Source organism: Lemur catta, chromosome 21 (assembly GCF_020740605.2).
Source record: "Lemur catta isolate mLemCat1 chromosome 21, mLemCat1.pri, whole genome shotgun sequence".
NCBI lineage: Eukaryota > Metazoa > Chordata > Mammalia > Primates > Lemuridae > Lemur > Lemur catta.
In genome coordinates, this window is record NC_059148.1 from 25771135 (window position 1) to 25793554 (window position 22420).

The 22420-nt window shown below is 49.0% G+C and overlaps 1 protein-coding gene across 2 annotated transcripts in view; it reads right to left on the reverse strand.

Moving 5' to 3' along the window:
- The window catches only part of CUX2 (cut like homeobox 2), a 228602-nt gene that overhangs the window by 173408 nt on the left and 32774 nt on the right, over positions 1-22420 (reverse strand). The window contains exon 1 of one of the 2 annotated variants that reach the window (XM_045534831.1): positions 17472-17619. The exons of the other annotated variant lie outside the window; for it this stretch is intronic. The gene's annotated coding sequence lies outside the window, so the exon portion shown is untranslated. Of the gene's footprint in view, positions 1-17471; positions 17620-22420 lie in introns of those variants that run through there. 2 annotated transcript variants of the gene reach the window in all.

Genomic DNA, 22420 nt, shown 5'->3' on the forward strand with positions numbered 1-22420 from the left:
GGCCAGAGCTGTGCACTCCGGGCCCAGCCGCAGCCTCTGCTTCCCCTTCTTCATGCAGCTCTCAGAGTTATCGATTCTGCCACTGGAACGGCTGGGATAATTTTGCTTAGCTTCAAATACCTGGTTCTCATGAATTCCTCGGCCAGAAGGTTATAAAGCTTCCTCTAAAACGTGGGGGAAAGATTAAGCCTGCTTATGGTTAATAATACACTGTACCCTGTCCGTCAAACTGCCTGTCTGCTATTGAAAGTTCACTATTAGATACTTATTTAAACAGCTTCGCAAGGCTTCCGAAGAAAGTGCAGTTATGCATTTTTCCCCTCCTTGCTGGCATGAACGACTATAGATAAACATCAATTCGCTCCTGCGGATCACAGTCACAGTAAATAAATTTTTCAGGAAGCCTGAGATCTGCACAAAGGCTCCGCCAAGCTCCCATTTCACACAACATCAATGTTTGGCCTCCAAGAAATAAAAGCTCTAAGGTGTCCATCGCCAGGGCAAAATTATCAATTGTCAAGTCACTTTTAAAAGAGAAAGAAGATAGAGCATTTCAGAGAGACAGTTCCTCTTGCAGCTTAGAAAAAAAAGGCGGAAGGACAGGTCGCCCACAAACTAAGGACTGGGATTTGCCCCCTAAAAGCTCAGGTGTCTGTCCCCCAAATTTCTGGCCCCAGGCCTGCTGCCCCAGGCAAGCTGAAGCAGTCACAGCCTGAGGCAGCAGGTTCCAGCTGAGTTCAGTGACTTCAGTGACTCAGGCGTTGGGTTATTTTTACTTTCTCAAAGCATTTTTTTGTGGTTTTTTTTTTTTTTTTCACTACTTTTAGAAGTGGCAGACGAGGCTTGTCTATTATAAAATATTTGTTGCAAACACACACATGCACACACACACACACACACTCTCACTTGCTCACCGCTCCCCACACAGTTCCCGTCTGTGTAAAAATCTCAAGTCCCCGTGGTGTCAGGGACAGGAGATAGGAAAGCTGAGACACCCCCACCCCACCCCGGCGAGCTGGGGTTTATGTAACACTCAGCATGATTCTGCTGGAGGAAGGGGTCCTCGAAGCTGGGAACCCGGAGTAGATGACATTTTACAGATGGAGAAACTGAGGCACAGAGGAAGCTCAGGAAGGAAGAGGTAGACTTGGATGTGCCTGTGGCCTTGGGCAGTTAACTTAAATCTCCTCCAGCCTTGGTTTCCTTATCTGTAAAATACGCATTATAGCAGTCTCTGGCTCACAGGGTCACTTGAAGGTTAACCCCTACATTCCTATGTTTTAGCTTTATCATTCTCTAACAACAGAGGCTCAGAGCCTCCTAGGCAATCTCTGGGAGGACCAGGGCTGGGTTTTAGAGGAAGGAGCACTGTTCTTGGAGTCAGTAGATCCAGCCTTGATTCTAGGCCCATCACCACTTCAAAGTCACGGCTCCTCTCCCTGTCTCAGACTCTTAGTCCAAATAATGAGACCTTGGACTAGTCGGTCTCTAGCATGAAAAGGCATGGTGATATCTTCACAACCACCTCATAGGGAAGGTGCTATTATTATCCCCAATTTACAGAGATGAAAACTGAGGCTCTGGGAAAAGCAAGCTGTCAAGACCAAGAAAACATGAGTCGCTCAGACCTCAGAATGTAACCTTATTTGGAAATAAGGTCTTTGCAGATTTAATTCAAAAGATGAGCTTATACTGGATTAGGATGGGCCCTAAATCTAATGACTGCTGTCCTTATGAGAAGAGACAGGCACCAAGAACAGCCAGCCACGTGAAGACAGGGGCGGAGATCGGACGGATGCGGCTGCAAGTTACGGAATGTCGGCAGCCCCAGGAGCTGGAGAAAGCAAGAAAGGATCCTTTGCAAGAGCCTGCAGAGGGAGCGTGGCCCTGCCGACCCTTGGTTTTGGACTTTAGGCCTCCAGAACCACAAAAGGATAAATGTCTGTTGTTTTAAACTCCCAGTTTGTAGTAATTTGTTACGGCAGCCCTTGGAAATGAACACAATGCTCTTCTATAAAAAGTGCACAGAACCCCAGGCAACTATTATCTGGGCTTTTGAAAGGTTCTAGGCTGGGAGGGGTGAAAAACCAAAATGGGCCCTGTTGGCTGGGCAACCAGGACGAGGTGGCCCAACCTTGTGCCCCTTAATGGCCCCGGCGAGTTTCTCCCTGTTCTCAGGGGTCTGCACAGGGAGAAGCAAAGGCTGCCTGGTTATACTTGACCTTAGGCAGAGGCGATAACCTCAGCTGTGTCCCCTGCAGGCCTTTGTAGAAAGGGCATGGCGGAGTCAGGACATCCACCCTGGTAGCTTTGGGGCCATGACTCTCACTTCCCTCCCCAAACAGGAACACCGAGGCCAAGCTCCTGGGGTTATTTACCAGCAGTGGCCGCTTGCCAGTCCGTCCTCTCTGCCAGGCACGGAGCCCAGCTGCCCGGCCCTGGCTGGAATACACGTGCTGACTCTGTCAGCTACCTTTTGGGGTGAGTCTAATGAGTGACCCCTTACATAGATGTGCAAGCTGAGGCTGAGAGCAGCTGAAGTTGCTCACCCAAGGACCCCCCCTTAGCTAGGACACGGCCCAGCCAGACACAAACTCCACTCTGCTGGATTTCATGCCCCATGGCCTTCACCCAGAAGATCAAGGAGGTACACACAAGGGAGCCTCAGCACACAGTGGGTGCTCCATAAATGCTGATTTTTGCTTCCTTTGGCACCTGCTATTTGGTGACAGCATTGTTTCTCAGCACCTCTCCTTAAGTAAGCAGGAGAGGGGAAGAGAAACCCAATCTAGTCTTTACAATTAAAAAAAAAAAGGAAAGAGAAGTAGTATCTCAAGCTGATTGGGTTGGGTGCATTTGGAAAAAAACCACTGGACAAAATAAGGGAGTTTATGAATTTAACTAAACCAGGGCTTCTTTTATCCCCTGGGGAATTTTTTATGGCCTCTGGGTGGGGTTTCGGTTGTTTTGCTGTCACTGCAAACACAGGCTCAGGGAGGCTGTCATTTGACCCTCACTGAGGTAAAGGATGCCAAGAGATGGGGGAAGTGGAAAGCATCCCTGTGTTACAGACGAGACCAAAAAAGAAAGAAGTAAAATCCCCAGAACCCCAAACAGAAACCCAGCTTACCCTCACTGCACCACGTCTGGCCCCTCTAAGAGCCCTGTCGGTTCTACACTGACAAACGTCCTGCGCTGGTCCACAGCTATCCAAGATCACTCCCACGCTCTGCTCTCGTCCCCCAGCATGGCTCACCAAGATGTGGCAGCAGCCTCCTCCCTGGCCTCCCTGCCTCCACTGGGAGCTTGCCTCTGCCCCCTGCATTGAGCAAGGCTACCAGAGGCACCTTTCTCACACGTAGGTCTATCTGCATCATTCTTCTGCTCACCCCTCCACTGGCTCTCCATTGCCCTCAAAATGAAGCCCAAACTTCTTACCCAGCCATAAGCTCCCTGAAACTCCTCCAGGATACTTTGAACTGTCTTAATAGAAGAAGATACAAAGGGACAGAGGGACTAGGTTCTGCTTTTTGCCTGTTGAAAGCTCAAGCATTCCCTGGTTACGGTTCCCCAAAAGCACCTGCACACTCTGACCTCTGGACCTTTGTACCTGCTGTTCCCTCTCCCTGGAATGCCCTTCCCTCTACTTCCTCCCACTCATCTGGGAAAGCCCAGTCACCTATCGGCTCTCAGCTTAGGTGCTGCGTCCTGCAGGAAGCTCCCCAGGCCCTCTGGGAGGCCCCTATTCCAACATATGGCATCCTGCTAGGAAGCCAGCAATCAGGAAGAACTCAGTCCAGGACAGCCAGGCTCAGAGGTGCCACCAGGAAGGACAATTCGGGTGGGGCCTTGGCTGCTCTCAGCTAAGTGCCCTGCGCCTTGGGGCAGACAGACCAGAGTTCCCAACCCCAGACCTCAGATACTGTCAGTGGTTTTTGCTCCCTACAATGTGCTACCAAATACGTTTTATTTAATCCTCATTATTCCTTCATTTCTCAGATGAGGAAACTGAGGCCTGGAAACGAGACATCGGTTGCCCAGGCCACAGTGTGGTGATCTGCAGAGACTCCATCCCAGCCCTGCTGGACTTTGCCTCCAGAGCCTGTGCCCTGACACCTGTCACAGGGCAGAAAATGCCCTGAAAACAGCAGCCACGTGAGACCAATCACAGGAACTGTGATCATTACCGAAGGATGCCAGAACTGGGAAGGACCACGCCCCAGTTCCCTTCCCCTGTGCCTCAGTCTGCCCACTTGTAAAATGAGCATAACGACAGCCAACACTGCACACCGCTCACATGAGGCAAAAGACGTGGGGTGGGGAGGGGGTCCTGACTCCTGAGACCAGCAGCTAGCTCAGGAGCAGACAGGCGGGAAGCCCAGGGTGACTCCCAGCTGCCTCTCCTCCCTACACTACAGAGCTGTCGGCCACTTGAGAAGAGGGCACCCATGTCCCACGGCTGCGTGGTCAGACACCACACCCCCATGCGTGACGGGGGAGCTTCGTGGCTCTGCTCAGTATCCAAACCACAGGGATTGAGAGCGGCACGTCTGGAGGAGAGGACTCAGGGTCTGGAGCCTGCACTCCCAGGTCTGAGTCCCAGCTCCACCGCTGTCCAGCTGTGCGTCTTCAGACAAGTCCCTTAACCTGAGCCTGTTCCCTTCTCTGTAAAATAGTGACATCACCTCCATCTCCTTCACACTGCTGCTGTGAAAACTTGAGTTAATGGCTCACAAACAGGGAATCGGTCCATTGTATTTTTAATAATTAATGATGTTCTTTCAGTCCTTTACTTTTCTTAAATTGGACTTATTTTGAGTAATTGTAGATTCACATGCAAAAAGAATACAGACAGCTCTTTTGTACTCTTTACCCAATGTCCCCAGATGGTAATATTTTAGAACACAGTGGTGCAGTATCACAGCCAGGATGCAGACATCGATATGGTCGAGATGCAGAACACTTCCTTCACCACCAGGGTCTCCCATGCGGCCCTTTTATAACCATACCCATGTCCCTCCCCGTCCCCTAACCTGTCCTCTGCTTCTAACTTCATCTTCTCAAGAACAGACAAATGGGCCAGGCGTCGTGGCTCACGCCTATAATCCTAGCACTCTGGGAGGCCGAGGCGGGCGGATTGTTTGAGCTCAGTAGTTCGAGAACAGCCTGAGCAAGAGCGAGACCCCGTCTCTACTAAAAATAGAAAAGAAATTATATGGACAACTAAAAACATATATATATATAGAAAAAATTAGCCGGGCATGGTGGTGCACGCCTGTAGTCCCAGCTACTCGGGAGGCTGAGGCAGTAGGATCGCTCAAGCCCAGGAGTCTGAGGTTGCTGTGAGCTAGGCTGACGCCACGGCACTCACTCTAGCCCGGGCAACAGAGTGAGACTCTGTCTCAAAAAAAAAAAAAAAAAATAGACAAACGGAATCTAACACTACGTATTAATGTTCCCTTTGGGGACTGGCTTTTACCCCCTAGAATAACTCCTTCCAGCTTCATCCAAGTTGTTAGTGTATCAGCAGTTTGATCCTTTTCATTGCTGCATAGTGTTCCATGGTACGGACACACTGCAACGTAACCCACAGACTGCTGAACATCTAGGCTGTTTCCACTTTTGGCTGTTAACGAATAAAGATGCTGAGAACATTCACATGGGGCTTGTGGGTGAGCTTAAGTTTTCATTTTTCTGGGATACAGTCCTTCCATTTTAAATGCGTACAGGCATATGATTTCATTCGTTCACCATATGTTTATTGAGCACCTATTACGTGCAGGCACTGTTCTAGACACTTAGGAGATAGCAGTGCCCCCCCCTTCCCTCTTGGGTAATGCAAATTTGAATAACAGGCAGCTTATGGCAAAGTCCACTCGATAGCAATACACAGACCTGGAGAGAGTTCTCTGATTAACGACAAAATCGGTAGCCGCTCCAGGCGGCCAGGTTAAGCACAAAGCACTTAGGAGTGTTTCTCAAGGAAAAGCTTACCTTCTAGGTAAACACCCATCACCTAGAGATGAAGCGACTGGCTAGCAAGCCAGGAAACTCTGGCGTGACTTTTCATGCACAGCATTTTCTTTAGGAAGTTCCTTGTTACAGTGGAACAAGCCCAGGACGTTCCTATTTCCTAGATTTTAGAAGTACGTCATTTGACAGCTCGAATGACAATGGGTGACATTTCCTAAGTGCTTACTATGCTCCCCACCATCCTCGGATTTTACCCACATCGTCACTTTTTTTTTTTTTTAAGAGACGGTATCGCTATGTTGCCCAAGCTGGACTCAAACTCCCGGTTCAAGCGATCCTCCGACCTCAGTCTTCTGAGTCACTGGGACTACAGGCATGCGCCACTGCACCCAACTATATATCGTCACTTTTAATTCTCATAAACCATAAACCATTCCCTAGATAACTGCACTATTAACCCTATTTTACAGAAGAGGAAACTGAGGTTCCCAGTGTTAAAAACTGGCCAAAGGGTGTTTGGCTGGGAAACGCAGAACGAGGATTGAAACCCGGAAGGACAGGAGTCATCAATCTGACGGCCTAAAAAAGGAGCCTCCTCTCCCTCTCACTCCACACCCAGTTCCGGATGTTAAGTGTCCTTCTCTCCCAGGCTCTGCACACCTCATTAAAGGCCCCGGGCAGCAACTGTTTCCAATATAAATGGGGCAGTTCCTCATTAACTATGAAAGACCTAAGTGCTGATCACCTTGGTCAATATGTTCTAAGCTCTCATCATTAGAAATAAAATCATCAGGTGAGCCGAACCTGTTCCCTTTGATTAAAATGTTTCCCTCCTTGATGCCCCTCGTGCCACACAGTCCCAGGTGCCTGTGAACTAAGTACTTTCTCCATCGATGAAACAAACTTCATTTTTAACTTCTGAACTCCTGAGATCCATTGCTCTCATGACAACACAAGTTCCCACCATGATCTAATAGGAATATTTAACCTCCAACGTGACCAATGTTTTCAGCAGGAGCAGACAGCATGCTCCTGCGTGCTCTTTCCAGCTGACAGGTTGGTGGCTGGTGTGGGGTAATTACCATGACCATTATCAAAGAGGCCTCAATCTGCCACTGTGTTGCTTCAGGGATAACTAGAAGGGATCCGGGAATTACACTGCTAGAATCAGGCTGAGCACAAAGTAGGAGCCTTTGGTTTCTCCACTGGCTGCATCTGGTCCTGATCCCTGATCTCACACCACTGAAGACATCTTCCAAACCAGTACTGGGTACAGAAGAGGCTCTCGGCCAGCAGCCACCGACGTGACCATAATGCACCAAGCATCTGCTCTATGCAGGCCCTTGCTGGAAGGTGGGAAGACAGCAGGGGACAGACAGGTTCCAACCTCAAATAAACAATTCAATACCCAATTACAAACAGAGACAAATGCTGGGGAGGGGCCAAAGTGGTGCTGATGTAAGAATACAGGTGGAAAGATGTGCTCAGCAAAAATGGTCAGAGAAGGCCCTTCAGGGGAGACAAGAACTGAAGGAACCAGGGGAAGAGCATTCTGGACAAAAGAAACAGTATGTGCAAAGGTCCTGAGGCACAAGCAAACCCAGACTATTTCAGAAGCCAAAAGCATTTAAGGAATTTGTTTGGTTATGTCTCCTTCCACTCTCCGCTCATTCAGTCCCAACCCCGCTGGCTTCCAGGATGTTTCTCAAACCTTCCCAACATATTCCTGCTTCAGGGAATGCCTAGAACACCCTTCCCACCCCTCCCCGAGATCTCTGCGTGACCTGCTTCCAGATGTGAGCTGATAAATGTTTAACAATGGGCTCTCTGGGGGAGTGAGCTCTGATCTCTGACATGTGCCAATTTCCTTGCTGTAAATGCCCCCGCCATGGTTGATCTCAAGCTACCACGTGACATCACTGAACAAGGGGCTGGGAAGAGATGTGTATGAGGAGCTCGCGGGAGCTGGCACAAGCCAACTGCAGCACACCACTGGTGTGTTCCCGCGAGTCGTTCTTTAAATGTCTTCCCATCAGAGAAACCTTTGTTAATTTCCCTCATCAAAAACAGCACCTCTGTCCCCATCCTCCACCTTGTTTTTCTTTTCTTTGCCATCCTTACCACCGTGCTGTTCCTTTATTTTTTTCTTCACCCCCTGTCTCCCTGACTAGAAGTCAGCTCCACGGAAGCAGGGAACTCTGCCCGGCCTGCTCGCTGCTCTACTGCTGGTGCCTAGCACAGTGCTCAGCACATAGCAGACGCTCAATAAACATTAAGGACATAAAAGAATGATAAGGCAGCCCATGTGGCTGGGCTGTGGTGACAAAAGGGAGAACGGGAGAAGAAGGGTGAGGGCTTCCCCAACCCCCTCACCCCGCAGGGACCTCTCCAGAAGCGGGGCACCAGGGAGCCCGAGGGACGGTGGGCACAGCGGGCCGTCTGCCAACCCGCTCGACACGAGGCTCCTCATTATACAGTGTCATCGCTGCCGCGAAGCTTTCGCAGCCACTCTCAAACCGTTTTGCCTTTAAAATAGAAGTTTCCTGTGAACCTGCAAACAATTCATCGCTCAGCGTCCTTAAAATGTTCACAGGTATTTAAAATGCTATATAATCAAGTTCGCAAAAATATAAAGTGTAAGCGTTAAAATACTTTAATGTTCTAATTAAAACAGACCGCTTATGCCCAGCCTGACTTCTGTTTACTATTTCCGTAATAGCCAGTGGCCTGTTCTAGGGGGAGTTTTTTTTTTTTCCTTTTTCAATTGGCCTTAAAAAAATAGGGCGGTGGGGGGAAGGAAAAAGTTAAGTTTGCTTTCCCCAGCGGTGCACTGAGGAGCTGAAAATCACAGTCTCAGAATATCCACAGGTTGCCAACTGCTGAACGGTTGGGGGACATCTGCAGGCCCCTCCATCTGCCACCTGGAAACAGACGGAGCTCAGCAGGAATGGGAGGAAAGGGCGAGAGGGAAACCTTTACATCCCACGGCTCTGAAGACACCCAGCACCGCAGACCCCACTGGCCACTCCACGCCTGCTCATTCAGTCCTCACTGTCGCAGGCCAGGAGGGAAATCGTATTTATCTGTAAGGTTCGAGAAGACAAGCTAAGGCTCTACCTGCCCTGATAACCCTGTCTCTGACAGGCACAGCCATGACGTCTTCACATAGGCTGTTCCCTCGCCCTTCCCCATGCACAGGTCTACTCATCCTGTCCTCAGCTCCGGCCTCACCCCCTCGGCCAAGTCTTCCCGGACTATCCCCAGCCCAGTATTGAGGAAATCACCTGCCAGCTGCTCTCACCACTTTCTCTGTACCAAGGGTGGCCTGCTGCTCTGCCCGCATCAAAATGATCTTGAGTGAGTGAATTCTGTAAGCCCAAAATGGGCCACCCTGGTGATGGCAGTCCCTGACGGGTGCCTGGCCTTTTCTCCCAACCTCCCCGCCAGCCCACAGCTCCCGACAGACTCTCCCGCTGTCCCCCCGTAGCACCGAGTGCTGTCTGTGGCTCTGCTCGCTGGGCAGCCCCTCGTCCCCGAGGCTACACTCTCCACGGGATCAGAGGCTGTGCTGGGTGCCCAGGGCCCACCTCCGTGAGCGCACACGGCAGATGCTCACCAAGAGGCACAGGAAACAGCCTCTCAACTCCCTCCTCAACCCCAGTCCTTTTTTCCCTAAATGCTTCATATCTGGCTCATTCATTCACTGATCAACACCCTTCCCATCACCAAGGACCCACCTTTGTGTCAAGCTCTGGAGACACCCCAAGATGCATCAACTCTGGGGTCCCCCAGGCCCCCTGACTCCAAAGCATTCCTCTTTCTTTCCCATCTTTCCCTGGCCCTGGGCCCCATAAGGGCAGGCTCCCTCCTTTATGCCCTCCCTGATCTGCTAATCCCCAGCCTTCTCGTGCTTGTTCTGGAAGGCCCTGCACACCTGCGCCCTCCTTCCCAGGCCTGCCCTAGTGCTGTCCACCTGCATGGTGGCTGTTCTCTGGCTAGTCTCCTGCTCCCTCCCAACCCGATGAAGTGCTTTCTCTGCTGAGGGTGATCCTGCCCCCCCAGGGGACATTCAGCAACTTCTGGAGACATTTTTGGTTGTTAGGTGGAGGCCAGGGATACTGCTAAACATCCCACAATGCCCAGGACAGTCCCCATGATGAAATGGCCCAAAATGTCAATAGTGTGGAGGTTGAAAAACCTATGATAAACCAGTCTTTTAAACACACCTCCAAAAGTCTCATTCTCCTGCTCAAACGCCCACCAGGCCACCCACCAACCCTTCTTCATGACCCTCAGGGTGCTACTTCTCCCAGCCTGACCACATCACACGCCCGTCCACACACGAGCTTCCCAGGCACGGCCCTGGCCCACGCTGGGACGTGCTCCTGGAGCATCTGCCTCCTCCGTCTCTTGGCCTATCAAGCCTTCCAGGTCTCGGGGCTCATTTCAAAAGCTCTATCCTCTCTCCTGGCTCCCTGGCTGATCTACCTGCTGCCTCTCCTCTGCACCCACACCCTGAGCTTCCACTTCCCCAAGGCCACCTGCCACTCTGGTCCAACTCGGGTCACGGCTGCTTGCTGATTCTCTCAGTCACTTTGGGAAACGCCCAGGAGAGTATCTGGCACACAGTAGGTGTTCAGAGATGTGGAATTAATCCAAATCCCTCTTCTCACTAAAGCTTCAAATCCAGAAAATTCCCAGGATGCAAACCAATTCAGTCCGTCAGCCTTTTATTCGGACTGACTCCAATTCCTTTAGTTTTGCCTTACGATACACCAAGACTTTCCGCTTTTCCCTTTCCCCTTCATCTCAGCTCAACAAAGAAGCCCGAATTGCTCTGTCCACAATATGAGCAGACACAGACTACCTGCTATCCCCACAGACACCCCCAATGTTCTCAGGGACACTTCTGCCTTTTGTAGCAGATTAATTTCAAAGGACAAAATAATAGATTCCCTGTGCCAAAGACCTTAAGAAAACCAAAGACAGAAATCACCTATAATCTCCATCACCAAAAGGAAGAGCAAAACAGACCTCAGAATCACTCCACTCAGGGGTGAGGGAGCTGGGGCATTTGTACCCCAGCTCCTGAGAGCTGGGGGCTGCTCCTGGGGGGTTACAGCCTCCATACTTCTGGCCTGCCCACTCTCAGGCAAAGTGGTCTTGTGGTTTTGGAAAAAAGCCCCCAGGCACAGAGATGCAGTCACCAGCAGGCGGAAGCATGCCAGAAAACACTAGAATGTCCAATGGGAACAGGGACAGCATCTGCTCATCTCCTTTTGCCCTATCTCAGGCTGCACAGTGGACGGTGGCTGGTCACTACTGCAGCACTGATTCGCACTGCATCCAGCAATCACCCCTTATTTTCATTTGGGGATCCCCTCTTCACTCTGTCACAGCCCCTCCCAACCGCCATGAACACCTGTCATGCTTTTGGGCCAGCCAGCATCAGAATCTCCTTCCCACAGGTGGAGAAGCCCTCCCTTACAGGAGTCTTGGCGGGAGGCTGAGTCAGTTTCTGTGGCTTGCAATTAAAAGTCCTGGATGGGGTCCCCCGCACCCCGACTCTAGGGGGAGGCTCGTGAACCAGGCCTGGGCCAATGAACAAATCTCATTCCCCTGCCCAGAGGAAGCTCTGCTTTTTTAATTTACAGAAATTATACTGTACATGTCACTCGGCAGTGGCTTTTATCCCCACAGTAACATGCTAGGGATGTCTCCCCGGGACAATAAGTATCAATTCGTCTTTCCCTTCTTAAAAAAACAAAAAACAAAACCTTCCCATACATTTTTAAAAATGGGAAAAAATGAACTTTGTCTAGAAGAATTTGAGACACCGCTTGAGAAAGCTGGAATCCCAGGGCATGTCTGTGAACCTCGGCTGGACACTCTGGGTGGACAGTCGCTGGAGGCAAACAAGAGGGCTGGCGCCCCCACCGGTGCAGCAGTCAATCAGGAACAGCCACAGGGTGGTGAGGGTTGGGCCCCGGGCCCCAGACCTAACTCCACTTCCCAGGAACACACCCATAACTGGGGAGAGCCTTTATCATTCACTTTGTACCTACAGCTGTAAGAGCTCCTATCTACTGAAGAATCACTGTTGGGAGCTGTACCATGAACCCGACATCCACAGCACTGCCTCTTCACAGCAACGCCGTGCTAGCCATCTCCAGCAGCGCCTCTGCTTCACAGATGGGGAAAAGGAAGCTCAGGGAAGCTTAACAGCAGTAATAGTAGTAGTAATAACAACTCACACTTGCCGAGTGCTCATTATGTACCAGGCACTAAGTGCTTTGCAGTGTATGGACTTATTTCATTTATTCCTTCAACAGCCAGGTGCTGCTTTAGGTGCTAGGAAGACAGTAGGAAGCAAAACACACAAAAATCCCTGCCCTCCTAGAGCTGACATCTCAGTGGGAGAAATCAGTGAACAGGATAAATGGGTAAAATGCACATATTCCATTATGTTAAGTGCTAGGGAAGAAAAAAATACAGCAGGGAAAGGAAGTGAGGATGTGTACGTGTGCACGCACATGCGCACTGTGAGATTTTAATTAGGGTGGCCAGGGAGGCCTTCCTGAGAAGGTAGCTTCTGAGTAACCACCAGATGAAGTGAAGGAGCAATGGAGGCCAACACGTGAGAGAGAGACACCAGCAAGTGCAAAGGCCCTGGGGTGGGAGTGTGCTCAGCCTGTTTAAGGAAAAAGGAGATGGCCAGATACTGTCATTCCAATTTTAGATGAGAAACTGAGGCCCAAAGAAGTCATGTAGTCAAGATCACACAGCAAACAAGTGGACACTCCAGAACTAGAACCCAGGACATGTGACACTAGATCAGAGGGTTTTTTCCCACTGAGCAATTCCTGTGCGCTCCTCCTGGATTAAGAGGCTTGTGAGAGACTGCTTGTCACCAGGGAGGTCGCGAATGAGGCATCCCCCTATCCAGTCCCAAAGCCACGCTCAGAGAACATCCCGCGCAGGCCCGTGGACACCCACACAAGCCTACGCAGACACACACAGGTGTGCGCACAGGCCATTCTTCCCCCAACACAGAGGTGAGAGAACAGTGTCACTGAGGGACGTGCAAAGATTAAGCTAATAAATGAAGCTGCCCGATTGACGGTTCTTGGAGCAGAGCACTGGGGAATGAGAAATCACTACTGCTGCCAGGAAAAATCCTGCTCCTCCAAGTCCCACCAAGTCCATGACCTTGACTGACAGCAACAAGGAAGAAAAGGAGCTAGGAAAAGAGAGAGGCTTAGACCTGAGAAGGGGCTGGAGCCCACCAGGAACAGATGTGTGATGTAGGCAAGCGACTGCCCCTCTCTGAGCCTCATCTTAATATAGGGGTGGCAACACCAGTCCTTGCTCAGAAGGCCACTGCAGGTCCACAATGGTGCATGTCACAGATGGTGTGGACAATCTCAACTAGGTAACACCTGCCTGTGGCATGAAGTCAGAGGCTACCAGAGGGTAGAGATGAGAAAGTCAATCCCCCACTCACCCCAACACCCCCTTGCCAGGGGCAACCACTGTTGGCAGTTTCTCATGAGTCCTTCTAGAAAAGTGTACACCAAAAATTAACTTGTTTGTACATGTAAAGAACAATTTGTCTGAGGTTACCTGCTTATAAAAGGCAGTGGGACTGGAAGCTCCCACATCTACCTGACTTCACAGCCTAAGTCCCCAGCCTCTGTGCCACCTGTTCCCAGCTCTTCTAGGCTGAGGAAAAGTCCAAGACCCAGACCACAGATGGGCAATGTTCTGTCCTGCCCCTGGCTGCTGTGGGGCCCCAGCTGGCCCCAAGCACCGCCTCCTTTCCTCAGCCGCCTGGCCACTGACCAGAACTGCCGAATCCATCCCCTCCCCAACCCCTCCATCCCCCAGCACCCCGCCACAAGCTGTCCCCTGGTTGGAGCCCCCATCACCACTCTCCAGATGGCTACAGCAGACCCCTCAGCAGTCTCCCAGCCCCCGGGCCCACTCTCCTGAGTGACCTTTCCAAACACAAAACTTAAACAAGCCACCCCCCTGTTCAAAGCTTGCCCATGGTTCCCCAGTGCACTGTAGAGAAAACCCAAACTCCTTCCCCAATCCCATGTCGCCCCTGCGGGATCAGAATGAGATGCCCTTGCTGCTCTCCCCCGGAGCTTCCTCTCTGCTTCTCCACAACACGTAGCATACCTTGTGACTGGACACTGTCCTTTCTTTCCTGCCCGGCTCCCCTCACCAGAATGGAAGCTCTATGAGGGCGGGAACCTTGTCTCTCTTAATGACAGCTTCATCCCACGCACACAGGATGGGCTCAACTGTTTGTTGAATGAATAAATGAAATAAGCAGAAGCAATACTCCCGCCCCCAAATGAACCTTCCACAAATTCAATTTACTCATTCTCGATTTCCATATCATTATTTTGAAAATCTCAGAGGACAGGGATGGAAACCCCAATCATCCCCAGAGCTAAATGTCCTTGCCACCCCCCACCCCAGTGCCGCCTAGACTCCCTTTGTTTCCTCCCTTCTTTCTCGTTGTTACATTAAGCAAAATTTCTTCATTGGCAAATAAATGCTTTTTCCATCAATAACCACGGATGACTAAATCAAACCTTTAGCTGCTGTTCTTATCTCTTAAACAGACCCATGGATTTCCCAACTAATCAGAAGGTGAATCAAACGCTGCCATTTGAGGTGGGAGATAATCCGGTCAATTTCTTCCAGGAGGAGGGATCTGGGTGGGAATTTGCGTATGGCCCCCAAAAAACAAACACTCTTGTAAATAAAGCCGGCCTCCATCCTGTCTCCACAATGCAACTCTTATTGAGTGAGTCAGGTGTTTGGCTGATTAAAAATTGATCCATTTCAAAATCTAATCAACAGAATAGGATTCTTTCATACGTTATCAAGAGAGCTGCTGACATCGAAAACCAAACCTGTTATTAACCCATGAACTTCAGTGACCTGCTCCTCGCTGCTCGGAGGGACCGTAAATTATTCAGTGGTCCACGAGTGGGGCTAGTGAGTCTGATGGATTTAGACCGTCAGTCCAAGGGGGCAGCAGTCCAGGGGGTTCAGGTCGATGGCGTGGCCCCACCAGTCCCCAGAGACTGGGGTTCAAGACACTCAGGGTCTGCGAGTCGTGACTGTGAATACATTATCCATGTCCGCCCAGGCCTTGCCATGGCTGTGCCTTTGACAGAAAGGCCTCACGTAACTCCCTGAGCAGGGCGGGCAGGCTGGCTTAGGCCTCGGGGGGCTGTGGGGTTGGGGAATGATTTCTAATTCCCAAGTTAATAAATTATTTCCCTTGAACTACAGAAAAGGAAAAATAAATAAATAAAGGGGGGGCACAGCTCGCATTTTGCAAACAGGAACAGGCAAAACAGTCAGTTCAAGTATTTTACCTCCTCGTGCAAGGAACAGCTCTGTTGCAACGGGACTGTTTAAAAGAGGAGATGAAAAGAGGCGTCCATGGGCTGTTTATGTGTCCAGCGGGGCCCAGGGGGCCATGGGCTTTCTCACCAACTTCTACTCTTTGACCTTGAATTAAAGCCTCGTTAAGAGTCATATCTTATAAAAACAAAAGCAGAGTAAACAAAGGGTTTTCTTTTCTTTTTTTTAAAGAACACACATATATCCATGCCAAAGTTTCTATTTTGCTAAGCAAGCAGGAAATCCAAACACAGTAAAGGCTGCACTTGGCATTATTATTTTGGGACCTGTATTCCACAGCTGACCTGATTAGGAAGATTTAAAATGGGAAAAATGTTAAGTCTCAGGTAGAGCTGGAAGAGACTAGAACCCGGGAAGAGGCTAGACTAGTCTGCTGCGGGACAGGGGAGATGAGGGTGAACCATGTCCATGCCCTCCCTGGCTTCTGGGAGACCCGACAAAGTATAAATGCCACCACAGGCTCCTCAGAGCACTTGCTGGGAAAACCAGCATGGCTCTGCGAGCTACGTAGGCAAACAGAGTTCAAATCCTGACTCTTCCACTTCCTTTGGCAGGTGACTCTGAGCCTCAGTTTCCTCATCTGTCAAATGGGGACAACAATGCAGCTATGTATTTTAAGTTCTCTAGGTCATCTCTATATGGTAGGAAGCACGTGCGAGTTATTCAACTGCTCAACAATCAGCATCTGTGGCGGCTGTTAATATTTTCGTTAACATTGTATCAGGTGTTTTGCACTCCTTAGAGTTCTTGATAAAGCCAGCGGCAGATTAGCATCTCCCTCAGCTGCACACTCCCAGCCCAAATACCTGACCTTTATAGAAATGATGATTCTGATCTGCCTCCCCCATGCACAACGCTTTAGTGGGAACCCCAGAAAGTACCTACATGATATGCGGTTGAGCTTGACAGTCAAAGTCCTGGGTTCAAACCCCAGCTCTGCCACCTACCAGCTGTGTGACTTTGGGAAAGTGAAATCACCTCTCTGAACCTCAGCTGTCTCAACTTAAAAACGGGATGGTCATAATACTAACCTCGTGGGGCTCTCTTAGCACAGTGCCTGGCACCTCGTAAGCCCTTGATCAGTGCTGGCTAGCAGCATCGTCGTCGTTATTCAGACTCAGCTGTCCACTTGATCAGATGGAGATAATTCAGTTATGCGTAAGAGTTGAACCTGTCAGGGGCCTCTTGCTGAGTGACCCTGGGCAAGTCACTTGGCCACTCTGAGCCCTGGGTTCCTCTCCAATAAAACAAATAATGCCATCTATAAACTCCATCTGGCTTGGTCACGACCCCATTCCCTTAGTCGAGAACAATACCAGATCTGCAATAAGTGCTCAAATAAAGCACTACAAATAAATATACTTGTTTAAGTTCTCCCCCCGAAAACGTCGGCACCCTGCACAAGCTGCCAACAGCAAATGTGCACAGAAGGAAGGTGAGCAGCTTTTTCTCCACACTCAAATGCTGTCCCCAAACCCTGAGGACGCCCCTACCCCCACTGCTGGGAAGGCACCCAGCTCACCCCATCCCAAACCACCTGGACACTTCGGCTCCACCCCCGTGAGCATCCAGAAGACCAGACAGAGGCCTACTCCCTGCACATCAAACTCTTACAGACCACCAGGAAGCCCCTCTTAAATAATAATATATTTACAAGTCTGAAGCCTCTCTGACCTCTCCTCAAAGCAAAATCATCCTCTGAAGGCCCCTCGACCTGATCATATTGATCCTGTCTGAGCTGTAATTTCGCGGCTGCTCTGTGCAGACGGGGTCGGCCTGCCCAGCTGGCTGCGGCCTGGCGGCTCCAGAGGTGCCCGCAGCAGCTGGGATGAGACAGAAATCAGATCTGTCCTGCAAAGCCAGGGACAGCGGCTGCTCCTGCAAGTGGGGCTCGGGGCTGGCGGTGGATGTCCCCTCCATCAGCTGCTGCCCTCAGGCCCAGCCTGGTACAGGGAAGGCCGGTGGGGACTGAATGAATGACAGGCACGGGGTGCGGAGGGGAAGTTCTGGGAACCCAGGTCCCACCCCTGGGTCAGGCCCAACCTTACCTGGCCAGGCGGTGAGGTCTCAGGCTCGGGCCCAAGGGGCACGGTGTCCTCTACAGTGGTGGCCAGACCTGCCTGGCACCTTGAGGTGAGACGGGTTCCCAGGCCCAGCCAGGCCCTCCCTGCTGCCGGGCCACCGTCTGCTGTTTACTCGCTGCCTGTTTTCCTCATGACAGGCCTTCCAAGAACCACGGCCAGAAATCAATGCAGCTGGTTCTGGTGCCCACAACCCCCACCTTCCCTCCTGCTACCAAAGTTCAGCTGCTGCTTCCTGTCCAGCTGGGGCAGGCACTGAGCTGAGGGACAGCCCGAGGTAGGGGCACCCCCTCAGCCCCCCCCCGCCCCCCCGACCCCAGGCTGAAGAACCCGGGCAGAGGGGTCCTGGGAAAGGCCAGGCAAAGACAGGCCCTGATCTCCACCCACAGCAGAGGCCCAGCGGACCAGGCAGGGAGCAGTGGGGAAGCTCTCCCGGCCCAGTCTCCCCCTTACTACATCACCAAATAGGCAGGTGGCCCCCTGAGCTTCACTCACCTGGGGAGTTTACCCTAAAGTTTTGGCTAAGAATCACCTGGAGCCTTAGTTAACAATTCGGAGTCTCAACCCTGCTTCCAGAGACCTCGGGTGGAGCCAGGAGTCTGTGATTTAATAAGTCCCCAGGTGATTCAAATGAGAAGGTAACACTGGGAAAAAGAGTTTGTATGCAAAGATTAGGCTTCTGAGATGTTAATCACTGCGGTGTTCAGAAGCCAGAAGAACTAGAATTAAGAAGACTGTTAGATAAAATATAGGACACCCAGATAAATTTCATTTTAGATAAACAATATGTGATTTTTAGTATAAGTACATTGCAAATACTGTATGGGATATACTTAAACTAAAAATTATTCATTGTTTTTCTAAAATTCAAATTTAACGGGGCATCTCATTATTATTATTTATTTATTTTTTCTCTTTTGCAAAATCTGGCAGCCTACACTGAAAATCATTTACCATTCCACACTAAAGGACTAGCGACATAAACCACAGCTCATCCACCTGAGGGAATATTATGTAGCCACTAAAATGGTAAATAACAGTCAACATGGCACTTGTCATGAGCCAGGCCCTGTTCCACATGCCTCACATAGATTAATTAATTCACGTAACCCTCCAAGTAACTGAGCCAGGCATTGTTAGTGTCCCTGTTTTACAGATGAGGAAACTGAGGCACAGAGGTGAAGCCACTTGGCCAAAGTCCCATAGCTAGAAAGTGGCAGAGCCAGGCATTAAACTGAGAAAGTCAATTACAGAGTTAAGTATAGACTTTATCACTTTACTGCTGTCTTGCCCTCGGGGACATTGGGCAATCCCTGGAGATATTTTTGATTGTCACAACTTGGGGGATGCTACTGGCATCTGGTGAGCAGAAACCAGAGATGCTGCTTCACATCCTACAAGGCACAGGACAGCCCCTACAACAAAGAATTATCCAACCCCAAATCTCAACAGTGCCCAGATTGAGAAACTCTGATTGATACCCAAGAAAATGGCATGCCCCTGTGCACCAAGAGACACTCATGCACCCATGTTCCTAACAGCACTGTTAGTAGAAGCCCCCAAATGGAAGCCACCCAAATGTCCCCCAACAGGAGAATGGATGAATAAATGGTGGTATACTCACACAACAGAATGCTAGACAGCAACAGGAATGAATGAACTACAACGTCACCACACAACACAAGTGAATCTCAAGAACACAATGTTGGCAAAAGAAGCCAGACCCAAAAGAGCACACACTGGATGATTCCAAACAGACTAATCTGTGCTGTAAGAAGTCAGCACAGGGTCACCGTTGGGGGTGGGTGGTTGGCAGCGACTGGGAGGGGGACACAGGGGCTTCTCGGTGGGCCAGAGATGTTCTACTTTTTAATCTGAGTGATAGTTCTATGGGTGTGACAATTAGTCGAGCTAAACATACAGGATCGGGGCCCTTTTCTGTATGTTTGTTATGTGTCAACAAATGGGCTAAGGAAACTGACAAAGATTTATCTCAGAAGTGGATGGTTTTTATTTTCTTCTTTTTGCTTATTTTTCTATAATTGCCACTCTGAACATGTTTTACTTTTTAAAAGCAGTAGGGTGACAACAAAAGTGTTTATTCATTCATCAAAAATTTACCGCCCCCTGCAATGTGTGGTCCCCCAGTGCAGGACATTGAGGTGTCAGGGGTGTCCCTGCCCTCAAGGAGTTCATGGTCTTGATTCCATTCAAGGGGCTGGGAAGACGATGTAGATACAACCAGGGTCTGTAAATGAGCAGGCCCGAGGGCCACAACCAGCCAGCAGTAGAGTATTTCATCTGTCCAGCCTAATGTTTTAATCAAATTTGATTTCCCTGGGGCAGGGCCAGGTCTCCCCAGTTGCCGGGCATCCCCACCCCCAAACTTCTTCCTGCATTACCCAGAGCTGAACCCACCATTAATGTTACTTGCTACCTGCCCACCCTTGCTCTTGTGGGAGTCTGCCATTCCCTGAAATAGATATTGCAATTAGCACTATCCCGTGATAGAAAGACGGACAAAAGATTACAAATACAGAGAAAGCAAAAATGTATGGGAGTGAGGAGGCCCATGGGTGGAAGAATGCTACTGACAACAACTCAAAAACATGTGGACCAACTACTACTACATAAAGAAAGCAAGCCTAAATCTAACCAAATACATACAACATCTATATGAAGAAAACTACAAAAAACTGATGAATAAAATCACAGAAGAAGCCGAGTGTGGTGGCTCACGTCTATAATCCTAGCACTCTGGGAGGCCGAAGCAGGAGGATCGCTCGAGGTCAGGAGTTCGAGACCAGCCTCAGCAAGAGCGAGACCCCATCTCTACTAAAAAATATAAAGAAATTAACCGGACAACTAAAAATATATAGAAAAAAAATTAGCCGGGCATGGTGGTGCATGCCTGTAGTCCCAAATACTTGGGAGGCTGAGGCACGAGGATCGCTTGTGCCCAGGAGTTTGAGGTTGCTGTGAGCAAGGCTGATACCACAGCACTCTAGCCCGGGCAACAGAATGAGACTCTGTCTCAAAAAAAAAAAAAAAAAAATCACAGAAGAACTAAATGGATGGAGAGATAGTCCATGTTCATGGATAGGAAGACTCAATAGTGTCACATTGTCAGTTCTTCCCAACTGATCTATAGACTCGATGCAATCCCAATTAAAATCCCACTCAGCTATTTTGTAGATATTGACAAAGTGATTCTAAAGTTTATATGGAGAGGAAAAAGAGCCAGAACAGCCAACATAATATTGAAGGAAAAGAACAAAGTCAAGGAATGACACTACTGAACTTCAACACTTACTATAAAGCTACAGTAATGAAGATGGTGTGGTACTGGAGAAAGAATGGACAAATAGATCAATAGAACAGAATAGAGAGCCCAGAAACAGACCCACATGTAATCAACTGATCTCTGACAAAGGAGCAAAGGCAATATAATGGAACAAAGATATTTGTCTTTTGAACAAATGGTGCTGGAACAGCTGGACAGCCGCATGAAAAAAAAAAATCAGTCTAGACACAGATATTATACCCTTCACACAAATTAACTCAAAATACATCATAGACCTAAATCTAGAATGCAAAACTATAAAACTCTCAGAAGGTAATGCAGGAGAAAAACCTAGATGACTTTGGGTCTAGTGATGACTTTTTAGATACAACATCAAAAGCACAGTCCATGAAAGAAATAATTGATAAGCTGGACTTCATTAAAATTAAAATTTTCTGCTCTTGGAAAGACAATATTAGGAGAATGAGAAGAAAAGCCACAGACTGAGAGAATATCTGCAAAAGACACATCTGATAAAGGACTTTTATCCAAAATATACAAAGAACTCTTAAAACTCAACAATAAGAAAACAGCCTGATTAAAAAATGGACCAAAGCCTATAACAGACACTCACTAAAGAAGATATACAGCATATGCAGATAAGTATATGAAAAGATGCTCCAAATCATGTGGCATCAGGAAAATGCAAATTAAAACAACGAGATACTTCTACACACCTATTAGAATGGCCAAAATCCACAATTCTGACAACACCAAATGCTGGTGAAGACGTGGAGCAACAGGAACTCTCAGTCATTGCTGGTGGGAATGCAAAACGGTACAGCTGCTTAGGAAGACAATTTGGTGGCTTCTTTAAAAACTAAACTCTTACCAGCAATCATGCTCCCTGGTATTTACCTAAAGGAGATGAAAACTTACATCCACACAAAAACTTGGACACAGATGTTTACACCAGCTTTATTCATAATTGCCAAAACTTGGAAACAACTAAAATGTCCTTTGGTAGGTGAATGGATAAATAAAGTGTGGTACATCCAGATGATGGACTATTACTCAGTACTAAAAAGAGATGAGCTATCAAGCCATGAAAAGACAAGGAGGAACCTTAAACGCACATTGTTATATGAAAGAAGGCAATCTGAAAAGGCTACATATGGTACAATTCCAACTATATGACATTCTAGAAAAGGAAAAACTATGGAAACAGTAAAGGGATCAGTGGTTGCCAGGGCTTGTGGGGAGAAGGGAGAGATAAGTAGAACGCAGAGGATTATTAGGGCAGCAAAATACGCTGTATGATAATACAATGGTGGATACATGTCATTATACATTTGCCCAAGCACACAGAATGTACACCAAGAATGAGCCCTAAACTATGGACTTTGGTTAATAATGATGCATCAATGTAGATTCATCGATTTGTAACGAATGTCCCACGCGGGTGGGGGATGTTGATAACGGGGGGGGGGGGGCGGGGGGGGGGCATGTGAGGGGGCAGCAAGCATATGGGAAATCTCAATTTTGCAGTGAACCTAAAACTGCTCTAAAGAAAGAAAGTCTAAGAAAGAAAGAAAGAAAGAAAGAAAGGGAAACAAAGAATGAACGAACTAAC